This window comes from Saccopteryx leptura, chromosome 2, assembly GCF_036850995.1.
Source record: "Saccopteryx leptura isolate mSacLep1 chromosome 2, mSacLep1_pri_phased_curated, whole genome shotgun sequence".
Classification (NCBI taxonomy): Eukaryota; Metazoa; Chordata; class Mammalia; order Chiroptera; family Emballonuridae; genus Saccopteryx; species Saccopteryx leptura.
The window spans coordinates 175,934,032-175,947,410 of record NC_089504.1 but is presented as its reverse complement, the minus strand read 5'-3'; the positions used below and the strand labels follow the sequence as shown (position 1 = coordinate 175,947,410).

Sequence of the window (13,379 nt, the reverse complement as noted above, 5' to 3'; positions counted from 1 at the left end):
GATTTCAGTGAGAGAGAAAGGAAGAGAGAGAGACAGGAACTTCGAGCTGTTCCTGTATGTGACTTGACCAGGGATCAAACTGGCAACCTCTGCGCTTTGATACAATGTTCTACCAATCGAGCTATCCAGCCAGGGTTTGACACCACTCTTAATTAAGAAACCTGATCCTATCTTATATTAAACCTCCATGTCATTCAAAATTACTCCATGACCAGAAGTTTCTTGTCTTCCTTCGATTTAAGTCTGTTTTCCCTGGGACCTGGTCAGCCAAACAAGTAATTGATATTGACTTCCTTCACTTACTCCTCTCTCTGCTGATTATTCTGCCAGGGCAGAGCAAGGATTGGAGGAAAGGAGGCAAACATCTTGCTGATAGTGGTATTTAACCAGCCCTAAGGGATATTTCTCAGTTCCCTGATGTAGGCAAATGCATAAGCTGACCCCTTGCTACCTTTTTACCTATTTCTCTCTCCTGCAGGCACATCATAGAGCTTCTTAAGTAGGATCCCCTTGAGACAATTCCAGGTACACTCCCCAGTATCTGATTGCCTTTTGGGGGAATCTTCTGCATCTTCGGTTTACCAATTGGCAGATGTACAGCTTCAGACATTAGCTCTCTTTCTCTTTCCTGCTGTCTGAGTTTGTTCATCAGCTCCAGCCTTTAGACTCCTGCAGGCAAGAAGCAGGCACGAATGTCTGTTTCTAAGTTCACGTACATTTCCAAATATTTGAGAATCCATATCAAACCCTCCCAAAGGTACTTCCCAGAATTCTCATAGTGTTCAATTAAAGGGTCAGGGAGTAGTAAACATAACCATACTTGACTTTTACAATTCTCCTTAAGTAATCTCCTTTTGCCTTGGCTGGATAGTTAGAGCACTGTCCCAATACACAGAGGTCGCCAGTTTGATATCCTGACAGGGCACAGACCCGTATTTCTTCCTCCCTCTCTATTTCTCTCTCTCCCCCATTCTTCTCTCTCTAAAATTAGAATATATATTAGAATATCATATATATATATGAACTCCTTTGAAGATTTTAGTCTTTTATCTAAGCTGTTGGGGCTGTGGTCACTGTGCTCATTTTATAACAGGTTCTTCACAGATGTAGCTAGTCATTTCCCCAGAATTCTGAGACTGTTAGTAAAGTTGATTACATCATATTATGAAGGCAGTCAGGAGGAGAGGTCGACTAGACAGCAGAGCAAACACAACAAATATCAAAGTAGAATGATTTGCCTCAGAAAGCCTGAGTCATTCTGTGCGAGATTAGACACAGATGTTTGGGTTTTGGGGTTTTTTCTAATGTGGATTGCATTTTGCTGGTATGGTGAGGCTTTTGAATATATGATCTCTGAAGTGATAGATGCAAATCTATTCTTTCAAATGAAAGTGTTTGGAGGTATTCAGAGGGAAAGGAAGGGAGAGAGAGAAGGAAGGTTATAGGAATAACTTAAAGGGAGTAAAAAGTAGAAATCCTTAAGAAGGCAAATACAGTTGAAATGAGAAGAAAATGTGGATTTGGGAAAGAATATGGAGGTACAAACTGCAGGACTGGTAGAATACAAAGAAAAAAATAGGCTCAGTTGAAGGCTGTGGTAGATATGGGGAATTTAAGAGTTAGTTCTGTGAATTACTAAATGTTATGAATTAAAACTGGTTTTGTCACATGTGCTATACATTAAGTGTGAATATTACCTCTCTGAGTCACAGAATCTTTATTTTAAAATTTAAATCATAATTTCCATAGTGATTTAGTGGATTGAAATCCAACAAAAATGCTAATCCTTACCTATTCTCATTTTTTCCATGTTCAAAAGTAATTTTCTGCCTGCCTTTTAAGGTCTTTTTCAAAACGTTTTTTAAGCAAACAGACAAATAGTACTGAATATATGCAAAGCGTGATTCCACCTACTTTATCAATATTAGCTCTTTCAATTTTCACAATAATCATGTAAAACAATTACTATTGTCTACATTTTATGGATGAAGAAATTGAGCCTTGCCTGAACAGGCAGTAGCACAGTGGATAGAGCGTTAAACTGGGATGCAGAGGACCCAGGTTCGAGACCCCGCGGTCGCCAGCTTGAGCGTGGGCTCATCTGGTTTAAGCAAAGCTCACCAGCTTGGACCCAAGGTCACTGGCTTGAGCAAGGGGTTACTCGGTCTGCTGTAGCCCCATGGTCAAGGCACATATGAGAAAGCAATCAATGAACAACTAAGGTGTCACAACAAAAAACTAATGATTGATGCTTCTCATCTCTCTTCATTCCTGTCTGTCTGTCCCTGTCTACCCCTCTCTCTGACTCTCTCTCTGTCTCTGTAAAAAAAATAAATAAAGAAAGAAAGAAATTGAGCCTTTAAGAACTGCCCAAGATCGTGCAGCTGATGAGTAGCAGAACTTGGATGTGCTCTTAATTACTATACTTTGCTAACTTGCTTTCCTGTAAGACGCCATCCTTGATTCTTCAACCAGAGGAAGCTACTCCATCCACGCTAGCTGAAATTATTATGCTGTTTAAGCTGGACTCTTAGGCTGATTATTTCTTTCCCCCTTGAGTTACAATTACCTATATAAATATTCTAACTAGATTATCTATAAGGTAGCAAAGTTCTCTAAGGCAAGGACTAGTTCTCATTAATCTTTGCACCTCCAACCTAAAAGAGCAAAGTGCTGTAGCATATTGAGTAATAGCACAAACCCTAGAATCAGACAGACTTGAGTAGACTGGATGTTATTGATTTGCTGTGTGACTTAAACATGGTCTCAAAGACTTATAAACTTCAATCTCCTTATCTGCAAAATGGAGTAAAAATCTTTCTCTTGTGTTTGTTATGAAGATGAAATTGGTAATGTATATAAAATATTTTTAAATTTTTCATTAAGTTTATTGGGGTGACATTGGTTAGTAAAATCATACAGGTTTCAGGTACACAATTCTACAATACAGCATCTGTATATTGCACTGTAAAATTTTTAACATAGTACCTGATAAGTAGTGAGTACTCATGAATATTCTACTGTCTCCATTTTCCTTGCACATAAAAATCTTTAACAGATATTTGTTAAATTATTGATTCTCTTTTTGAGATTATGTATGGATCTGACTAGTAAAAAGCACAGAGACTTCACCTATTATAAGTCACAGGAAAAATATCTTAAAATATAATATAATTGTAATCAAGTATTTCTACTATCAGGTATATTGACTAATCATCCATTCAAGTTTTTTATTTTTTTGTTATCCATTTAACTTGTAAGGAACAGTTGTCAATCATTACCCAGTAGTTTATTCTTGTGTATATGAAAATGACATGCATAAGATAATATCAAATAGAGAAGACATAGTGACAGCTTTGTTTGAAAATTTATCCAGAATATTGCAATATTTTCATCTGTAAAATGAATAATAAATCAAAATACAAGATTAAAGCTAATAATATTTATAATTTATGAAATGAAAGTAAGAAATGTAAAACATAATTATCTAAATTAAATCACCTGGGACTGAGAACAAATGGTTTTATGAGCTGTTTATTATTCTAAATAGCAACAAGAAAACCAGATGTTTTCTAAGAAACAGTAGCAGTAATTATTTTGCATTCAACCTTGATTTAAAGATTTATAGATTGCCCTCCTTAGGTTCTTATATAAACACACTTAATAAAAAATGTATGACTCAATAAGGTATCAATGTAAGAAACGTTCAAACCCAGCATGTTTAAAAACCCAGTCTCTGGAACCAGATGGCCAGAATTTCACTCCTGCTCTATAGGTAATAATTGTGTAACTTTACCCTGGCCGGTTTGCTCAGTGGTAGAGTGTTGGCTTGGCATGTGGATGTCCTGGGTTTGATTCCCAGTCAAGGCACAAAGAAGCATCCATCTGTTTCTCCACCCCTCCCTCTCTCACTTCCTTCTCTCTTTCACTCTCATTCTCTTCCCTTCTTGCAGCCATGGCTCAATTGAAGCAAGTTGACCCTGGGCTCTGAGGATGTCTCCATGGCCTCCTCGTTAGGTGCTGGGAAGAGCTCGGTTGCTGAGAAAAGGAGAACACCCCAGATGAGCAGAGCATCACCCCCTAATGGGCTTGCTAGGTGGATCCCAGTTGAGGCTCATACAGGAGTCTGTGTCTGTCTCCTCTCCTCCCACTGAATTTAAAAAAATTGTATAACTTAAATTCTCTGTGCCTCAGTTTCCCCATATTACTATAATAATATAACAATAGCTAAAAGAAAAAAGAAATATCCAAACCTGTAGAGAATTTTAATGAGTTTATTTGAGCCAAAACTGAGGACATATGCACAACATCAAGTCTCAAATGTGCAGGAGAATAAATTTTGCAGGTTTTTTTATGCATTTGTAATTAATGAGGGCACATAAGGAAGATTATATGAAAGTAAAAGGAAGCAAGCAAGGCAGGAATCGGATTACAAAATGCTTAAGATTATATGCTCTACAGAGGATGGCCCACTTTAGTGGGGAAGGTTTGAAGGGGAACATTTCAAAGGTGTGTTATCCTGGATAAGCACAAATGATGAACAGGACTTGCTTAAGGCAAGGATAAGCCTTTTACTAAAGAAGTGAAATGACTAGGGAATGACTGCTCACTATGACCTGCCCAGTTAGGAATTTATAATCAGATCGCCCTGTGAAGTTACTTTTCATAGAACCCCCATTTACTTCCAAAAAGGCAAATAATGTTGCATACTTGGTTTTCTTTTCTCAGACTATGGAAAAGTACAAGAACATATGACCTTCCTAAACTCCAAATTATACTCTCCTATTATATCTGTCTGGCTGGATGGGAAAATATATGAACTACAAGTTGTTGCTATAGTGGAAATGCAAATGTTATATCTATATTTATTTTTTTGAAGGGGCTTCTCCAAAGAAAAACTATTATATCGAATACCATTTTAAATGCCACACATGGTTCTCTTTAGCTTTTACTTTCTCATAATCTTTTACTTTTATTGGAAGATTTTTAGAGAAAAAAATACTGATATCCTTGCAAAAAATGAAGTATTGAAGATTGAGTAAGATTAGAGGTAGGAAATCATTCAGAAGAGTATTTTAATCATCTAGGTATAGCTTGATGGAGGCTTGAATTAGAATAAGTTTTTGTTATCTAAAAATAGACCTCTGATCTTTTGTAATTTTTTCATTCAAGTTCTAGCAGTAGAGGTGTTTTCTATTAAATGGACTTACAGTTTAATGAAACTGTAAGCTGTTTAAATATAAATCTTATAGGGAGGAAGTAGGTGATATACTCTGAGTTACTAGAGTTGAAACACACATTTATTTGATTTCATGTGTCCTGCAGCCTCTAGGTGATTACTCAGTTCAAGTGGGGAATCTTTGAGGACCTGGAAGCAATGAACTCTGAGAAAGAAGGAGCTAGCTTGACTGATTGCAAATGGCAGAAGGTAAAGCCCTTGAGCTAGGTAATGTGGAAGCTGGATGAACACATCATGTCACACAGCAGTGGAAGTTCTCCTGAAGTCAATATAAGATGTTCCAGAAGAAGTGAGGGAGCTATTTCTTGAGGGCCACCTGATGTCACTCAGTCATAGTCAGCCTAAAATACCAGGCCTGATGGTGAAGGAGTGTATAATATCAAGAGAAGGAAAAAAAACATTGCAGAGAAAATAAAGTAAAAAAAGTATAAAATGTAAACCTATATCACTGGTTGCCATGGCTGACAGTAGAAGAAGTGGATTGATTACTTAATTGTGGTGGAGTTCCAGGACTGTATGCATTGTCAGAATTTATAAGACTATTTACCAAAAAAGGATAGGTTTTCTTGGAGGTAAATTATACTACATTAAACATGAATAAAAAATATTAAAAACAAACATGATTTATTTAGAAATGTATGCATGCTAATAAGTTTTAAAATATAATGTTCGTGAGTGATACAATCTATAACAATCTAAAATTACAGCATGTGGTTTAAGAGATACCAAAGTCTAAAAAGAGGAAAGGGATGAAAACTTGCATATTAACCTGATTTATTTTATTGCTGATTAGTGATACTGTGCAATTTTTTACTTTCTCCATTGATTTGAGAGAGAGGAAGGGAGAGCAAGGGAGAGAAAGAAGCATCAACTCTTGTTCCTCTTAGTTGTTTAACCATTGATTGCTTTTCAAACATACCCTGACCCAGGTGTGAACCAGAGACCCCTGGGATGGAGCCAGCATGACTTGCGGTCACTCGGAGTGACTGCAGATCCAAATGGCAACCTAAGTACTCAAGAATAATGCTCTATCCACTGCACCACCAGCCAGGGCGATACTGTGTATTCTTTGTTTTACTTTTTTTAATTATTTTTTGTATTTTTCCCAAGTGAGAAGTGGGGGGCAGGCAGACAAACAGACTCCCGCATGCACTGAACTGAGATCCACCTGGCATGCCCACCAGGAGGCAATGCTCCGCCCATCTGGGTCGTTGCTCCACCACAATCAGAGCCATTCTAGCACCTGAGGCGGAGGCCATGGGGCCATCCTCAGCACCCGGGCTAACTTTGCTACAATGGAGCCTTGGCTGTGGGAGGGGAAGAGAGACAGGGAGAGAAAGGAGACGGAGATGGGGAAGGGTGGAGAAGCAGATGGGCATTTCTCCTGTGTGTCCTGGATGGGAATGGAACCGGGACTTCCACAGGCGGGATCAGTGCTCTACCACTGAGCCAAATGGCCAGGGCCTAGGGCAATTCTGTGTATTCTTTACTTCCATCAATTTCACATTGTTTCGTATCTTGAATGTGGACCCTGAAGGCATGCCTACTTTGCATTTCCAAACTAATATATCACAGGCTTGTTCCCCAGAAGCAAACAATGACACTGCAGTTAGTCTGCAATGAACGTGTTTATTAAAGAAGAGAAGAGATAGTAGGCAAGATTGGGCAGAAAAACAAATAAAACTGTGATGTGGTTTCAACAAAGCCTTGGCCAATTAAGCATAGAGCTCCCAAGAGAAATCTAGTAATCCATGGCATCTACTGATTCTCTCTCAACCAGTCTTGACCATAAACAGATAGGCATGACAACCCTAGGTTTCCGAAAGTGTCCAGTGGTGGGGTGAAATGGCCAGCCCTCCCACTGTGTCTTGCTCTCTTACTACGTACAGGTGAAGCAGTTTGCTGTAGTGGAGGCCAACTCCAAAGGAACGATGCTAGAGGCTGTCTGCTGACAACATACCTGCAGCATGTCGTTCTTTGAAGGGTACCTGGGTGGTGCGTCTTCACACCTATCATAGTTCACTCTGCACCTTGGTGTCTACTTCTCCATATATGTTCATATATGGTGGGGCTCTCCTTCAGAGGAGATTCTTAGAAGTGGGCATTTAGTGAGACAAATGACAGCTCCTACCCAGAGGTAGATTAAGATCGGTTGAGGCCCCAGGCACAGAAGAAAATATTGGGCCCCTTACATTAGAAAAGAGTGTAAAGTTGCGGTTTTGTGGAACCCTTCAGAAGTCAGGGCCCAGGGCCTGCACTTAGTGCAACCTCCATTAAATCTGCCTCTGCTTGGAGACACCATTGATACTCACTTGTGATCTCCCTCCCCCATTCTACATTCTAGGTTTCCCTCACTCTCAGCTCTCTCAGCTGTCACTCCTATGCTGACCACCAGGTGTGAACCAGACCCTCATTTCTAACAGGCCTAAGTCCCTGGTCACCCTGGTTACTATGCCCTTCTTGCCCTGGGTTTGATGTACCTCTCTGTGTAACAATTGGGTAAGGGGTTATTGATAGATACTGACATGAATCACCTGAATTCCACCTGTATTTCTTCCCATCTCCAGTGTGAGGTGGCAACCCCATTGCCGTCTAATTGATGATCAGTCAATTACTCCTGCCAAGAAAGTGATTTCTCTTTTTTACTGTTGGTTCCTGGACATAAGGAACCTAAAGTGGCTAGGCAGCAGCCAAAGATTACCATCCAATAGAACCTTGCTCTGGTCCCTGGGAAAGTGTGTTCTTTGGGGAGAACAGGACCTCTAATACTGTAGATCTCAGTTTTGTGGGAACAGAAGCACTAAGTCTTCATTTCTACCTCATAACCACCGTGTTTCCATGCAGGTGGCATGATCTTTCTTGCTCCAGAACCCCAGGGACTTTCAATGGGATTCTATCACTGGTGTTTACCATAAATTTCATACATTATTTTTTCCCACCACTAATACCACTAGCACAATAGAGAGTAATTAAAAAATATATTATTAAATTTATTGGGGTGACATTGATTGATAACATTATACAGGTTCCAGGTGCACAATAAAGAGTGTTGAATTGGGCTACTCAAGAAGCAAGGATCTTTCTTCCTCTTGGTCCACTCAAAGATGGCAGCTTTTCAATTCTTAATCTATAAGCATAAAACATGCTGCCTCAAAAATCAAAAGAGGCAAAAATTGGCATGCTTTCCTTTTTGTAGTAGGGAATGCAAAGTATAATAATGGATCTTGACTTTGGACAGGATATACTGGCACATTGTGAAACATTAAACCCTTATAAATTTTACAAGAGAGAAAGGCTTCTGCACATTACTGTGTTTATTTCCCACTCCTTGGAGTGATGTATCTGGCCAAGAACTCCAGTGTGTTTGCCACCTCTGGTTTATTCAGCCTGCTAAATATAGTGCTATCAATATAATGGATCAATATGATGTTCTGTGAGATGTCCAGATGGTCAAATCTCTTTCTACTGTATTATGAGAGATGAGAGGAAGATTAGTAGAGCCATGGAGAAAAACTTGAAATGTATATTGTTGTCCTTTTCATATGAATATGAACTGTTTCTCATCATCTTTTCTGATTGGCATAGAAATACATTTATTTACCAATCAGTTATTTTCTGAGGCCTCCATTTGGCCTTCTCCACTATAATAATTTTAATTTTAAAGAACAAGGATGAAATGTGGGAGTTGGCTCAACTAATCAGTGTTTGAATCCTAGGTGGAAATGACCACTGAATGGGTCCATTGACTCAGTGAACTCATGTAAACTGGACCTTAGCAATACTCCATTTATTATCTGGAGCCCATATGCCAAACACTAAGAAGAGGAGTAATAATATTTTAAGTCTTCAGATATCAATGTCCTCTTATTCACTCTGTCCTTTGGTCCTCATAATATCTAAATTTTTCTTTATCCCAATTAAATGGGGGTAAGTTTCTTTGGGAAAAGACCAAGGGAATCATCTCATGATGTTGCAGAGTTGTTTCTCCTAGGAAACAACGGCCTCTACAGTCAAAGTGCTCAAGGTCTAAAAACTGACTCCATCTAAAACCAGGGCAAAGACTTGTGATTTTTTGACATTTTTATTTTACAGTATGACTGCCTCCTCTCCCAAGTAACCCAACTTTGATTTCTTCTGCTGATTCAAGCTGAGTAGTGCTCTTGTCAGCTGTCCATCCATTATGCCTTTTGGTATGTCATGTTCTCTTAATCATCTTCATGACATTCTGTGGATGAGCTCCTCTAGGATGCCACACAAAGCTTCTCAGTCATTGCAGCAATTGCTATATTCTGATTTCTTGTAGTTAAGCTTTGTTATCTGAATTATGTTGTTTTGAGGCCTGATCAGCCCCATTGTTATCAATGAACTTAGTTCTGTAAAAGACTCACCTGAACTACAGAGAGGAGTGGCCAATGAATGTTCTAGTGACATGAGTACCCCTCTCACCAGCAAACTCCTATGGCCTTGTTAAATGCTGTGTTGAAAGGGCCTCCTGGTAGAAAATAATCATCTAAAAGTGTTTTGGTTGTATATAATATACACATGCTTGCATATCCACTTCCCTTAGGTTTTAAATGTTTATCTTCACCATCTGCCATGGAAATTCTGGTATTTCAATTTTGCTTATTATGATGCTTAAGTATCAACCTAGCTAGGCTATGGTAAACAGTTGTTTGTTTGGTTGAACACCAGTCTAGATTTCTCGGTGAAGATATATTTTAGATGTTATAAAAATTTAAGTAGATTTCTTAAAATATAATAATAAATCCCACTTTTTCTCCCCCTGTGTGTGTGTGTGTGTGTGTGTGTGTGTGTGTGTGTATACATATACACAATCTCATTGATGCTGCTCTCTGGAGAACCCTAACTAACACACTCATGTAAGCAAAAGCACTCTCCATTTTCTAGGAGCCTTTCTCATAGAGAGTTCACCCTATCTCTTGGGAGAGTTGCCAGAAGGTTTGTTTGTTTTCCTAATCTGCCACCTGAGGTGGAAGCACCACCAAGATGCAGATTTTTGTGAAAACCCTTATGAGGACGACCATCATTCTCCAGGCTGAACTCTTGAATACCAAAGAAAATGTCAAGGCCAAGATTCAGGACAAGAAAGAAATTCCTCCTGATCAACAAAGACTGACCTTTGCTGGCAAGTAACTGAAAGATGAAAGTCTGACTATAACATTCAAAAAGAGTCCACTCTTCACCTTGTGCTTAGACTTTGAGGTGGTGCTAAGAAAAGAAGTCTTACACCACTCCCAAGCAGAGTGAGTATAAGAGAAAGAAGGTTAAGCTGGCAGTGCTGAAATACTACAAGGTGAATGAAAATGGCAAATTAGTCACTTTCATCAAGAATGTCCTTTGGGTAAATTTGGTGCTGAAGTTTTTATGGCCAGGCACTTTGACAGACATTGTGGCAAATGTCTGACTTATTGCTTCAAAAAACCAGAAGACAAGTAATTGTATAGAAGACATAAAATAAAAATTAAAAAAAAAGAAATCTTATATCATGAAAAAGCAATGTGTATGTATGTTTATGTATAGAAACTTTCCCACACCAGGAAGCAATTCTCAGACACCAGCAGGGTATTCAAGAATTCAGCTCATTCTGACATTTGTGAGCTCAGTACTACAAAATCCCAGGCTGTCACCTGTGCTTCTGACAAACTAGCTTAAAATCATGGATTCCCATGACTCTTTTTTTGGGTTAGATTAATTTTCTAGAATGGCTCACAAAACTCTGTTTGTTCACTAGATTACTGATTTATTATGAAGAACTGTAGGGGTTAGAAATAAAAATCTCCCAATATTTAAGTTCTTCTAGCTGAGCTAAAAATCAAATTAACAGAGACAAATTAACAGAAAAAAATCCCCAAAGTTTATTATATGAATGTACATTTGGCGGGGGCCATAAAAATATGAAAACCCCAGAAAGACATTGGGCAATTGAGATTTACATGCTATTTTGGACAAAGAAGGAAGGAGGACAAGAGTCTATCATTAGAAGAGAAAATGGGCAATTTACAGATAGCCAAGACAAAACAGAACACTGTGGTAAACAAATTTTGGCTAGACAACCTGAAACAACGAGTCAAGAAGGCGGGGGTCTGGGATCCTGCTTGGACCCTTCTATCAGATTCCAAGGTGAATATGCTGATTCTCTTCCTGAAGGATACTTCTCTAAATCTCTTAGGCATAAAAGGAAAGAGTCAAAGATGCTGAGTTTTCTATTTTTCTTAATAATCAGCTTAAAATCAATATCCCAAAAGGCACATTTTGGAGGGGTTGTTGGGCAAATGAGTTTGTAAAATTTGTATTTTTTGAGTTTGCTCACTTTTAGTGTTAAAAAATGGAGTTGGGCAGTGCCAGATATGTGATTTGTGAAATTGCAAATTACCTTTTTGCGTGGGGAGGGCCATTGTCTTGTTAATGTGTGCTGGAAGAAAAAGAAGCCATGTTTAGAGAGTGAGAGCAGAGAGAATGCAGGGTGCTGAAGAAGAAGCCAGTTTGTGCAGAAAGTTTGAAGAAAGAGATGGGGAACATAAGTGAGGAGGGGCTTTTGTGAGCTCTGCTGAGACTGGTGAGGCTCTTGATTCTAGGAGAAACCAGAGAAGATTCTCCTGGTTGTGGAACCAGAGAATGTGTCAGTGGCTTTGGAGCCCTGAGTGAAAGAAAAGTGTTTTTTCCCTGTGTTTGCTTGCCAGCTGGTGCAAGATTTGAATAAAGGAACAGCCCACCATTTCTTGGCTCCACTGTTTCTTTATCATCTGTCCTAATCTAATGGGAACCTGCATGTGAATGGCCACAATGGCCATGGCTACTGGCCCTAGAGGATGGCAAACCTTTGGTTCCCTTCAGGATACTAAAAAATGTGAATTAACAGCCAGATTAAGAAATACATAAATAAGGTGCATTTCTGAACAAAGGAGCTTTAGTTCTCATGGAGCATGGCAAGGTGGCATGTGGAAGCATTTTGTGTCTTCACCCTGGCAGCTCTCACTTTTGTAACCCACTTCTTTTGACTATTTATGAAGGCTTTATTATATAGCCCTATTTGATTAACTCATGGGCCATTGGTAATTGATTCAACATCTAGCCTCTTTCCTCTTCCTGGACATCAAGAGATGGGACTAAAATTTCCAACTTTCTATTCATGGTTGCTTCCTCCAGCAATTAGCCCCCATCCTTAGATGTTTTCCAAACATCACCTGCATTAACATAAACTTTGTTGTGTTGGAAGGACTTGTTAGGAATAATAAGTCTATCATTTCACCTTTATGGCTCTGAAGCAATTTCAAGAACTGAGGAGAAAAGACCAAATACTATAACAAAAGACACTTCCATTGCTCTTATCACTGTTCCCCAACCCTGCTGACAAGTTTTAACAAATGGACTTCTACATTATTCCAGAATTTATGATAGGGGCGGTCCTCAGTGGCAGCCAGGTAATTAATAATGCAGCTCTAAGTGCCTGTAGTGATACCTACTTTCTCAGCCACCTCTTGGTACCAACTTTTGAAAGGATGGATTACCTAAAAGCAGATTTTAAGGAGTTTGGGGTGCAGTGTATTTATGAAGAATCAACAGCTAAGAAGGAAAAGGGGAAGTTCTAGGATTAGGCAGAAAAAGAAGTTCAACTGTGACTTAAACCAGCAGATGTCTGAAATAAGTGTGACTCACCAGCATATCTCATATTGACCCAAAATGACTGGAATTTTAACCATCTGTCACACTTAATCGCCAAATGCAGGCTACTGCAAAAAAAAAAAAAAAAAGTGACATCAGAAAACGTGACTTCTGCAGCTAAAGCAGAGCTTGAGGTTGTTGACATGTGAAGGCTGCCCGCTATCTGCTTCCTGGCTGCCTAAGAAGCACAGCTGTGTCTAAGACACAGCATAAAAGTTTCAAAGGCAGAGATAAAAAAAAAAAAGAACAACAAAAAAATAAGAAACCACCTGGCTATTGCCCTGCACATCAGACCTGATTTTCTTAAGGAAAATTACGAGCAAGTCCATTTACTCTTAGGAATTTTCTACTAGTATTCTCTTACTAGTTTCTATTTGAAGGAAATGATAGAGAAGAAGAACTACAAAAGTGTGCAGATTGTTTCTCCTGAGGGCTGCAACATTTCTCATACCACATG

At 39.0% G+C, this 13,379-nt stretch overlaps 1 pseudogene; it reads left to right on the top strand.

Moving 5' to 3' along the window:
- Positions 1-10,246: 10,246 nt before the first annotated feature.
- Positions 10,247-10,696, top strand: LOC136393213 (ubiquitin-ribosomal protein eS31 fusion protein-like; annotated as a pseudogene).
- Positions 10,697-13,379: the final 2,683 nt, after the last annotated feature.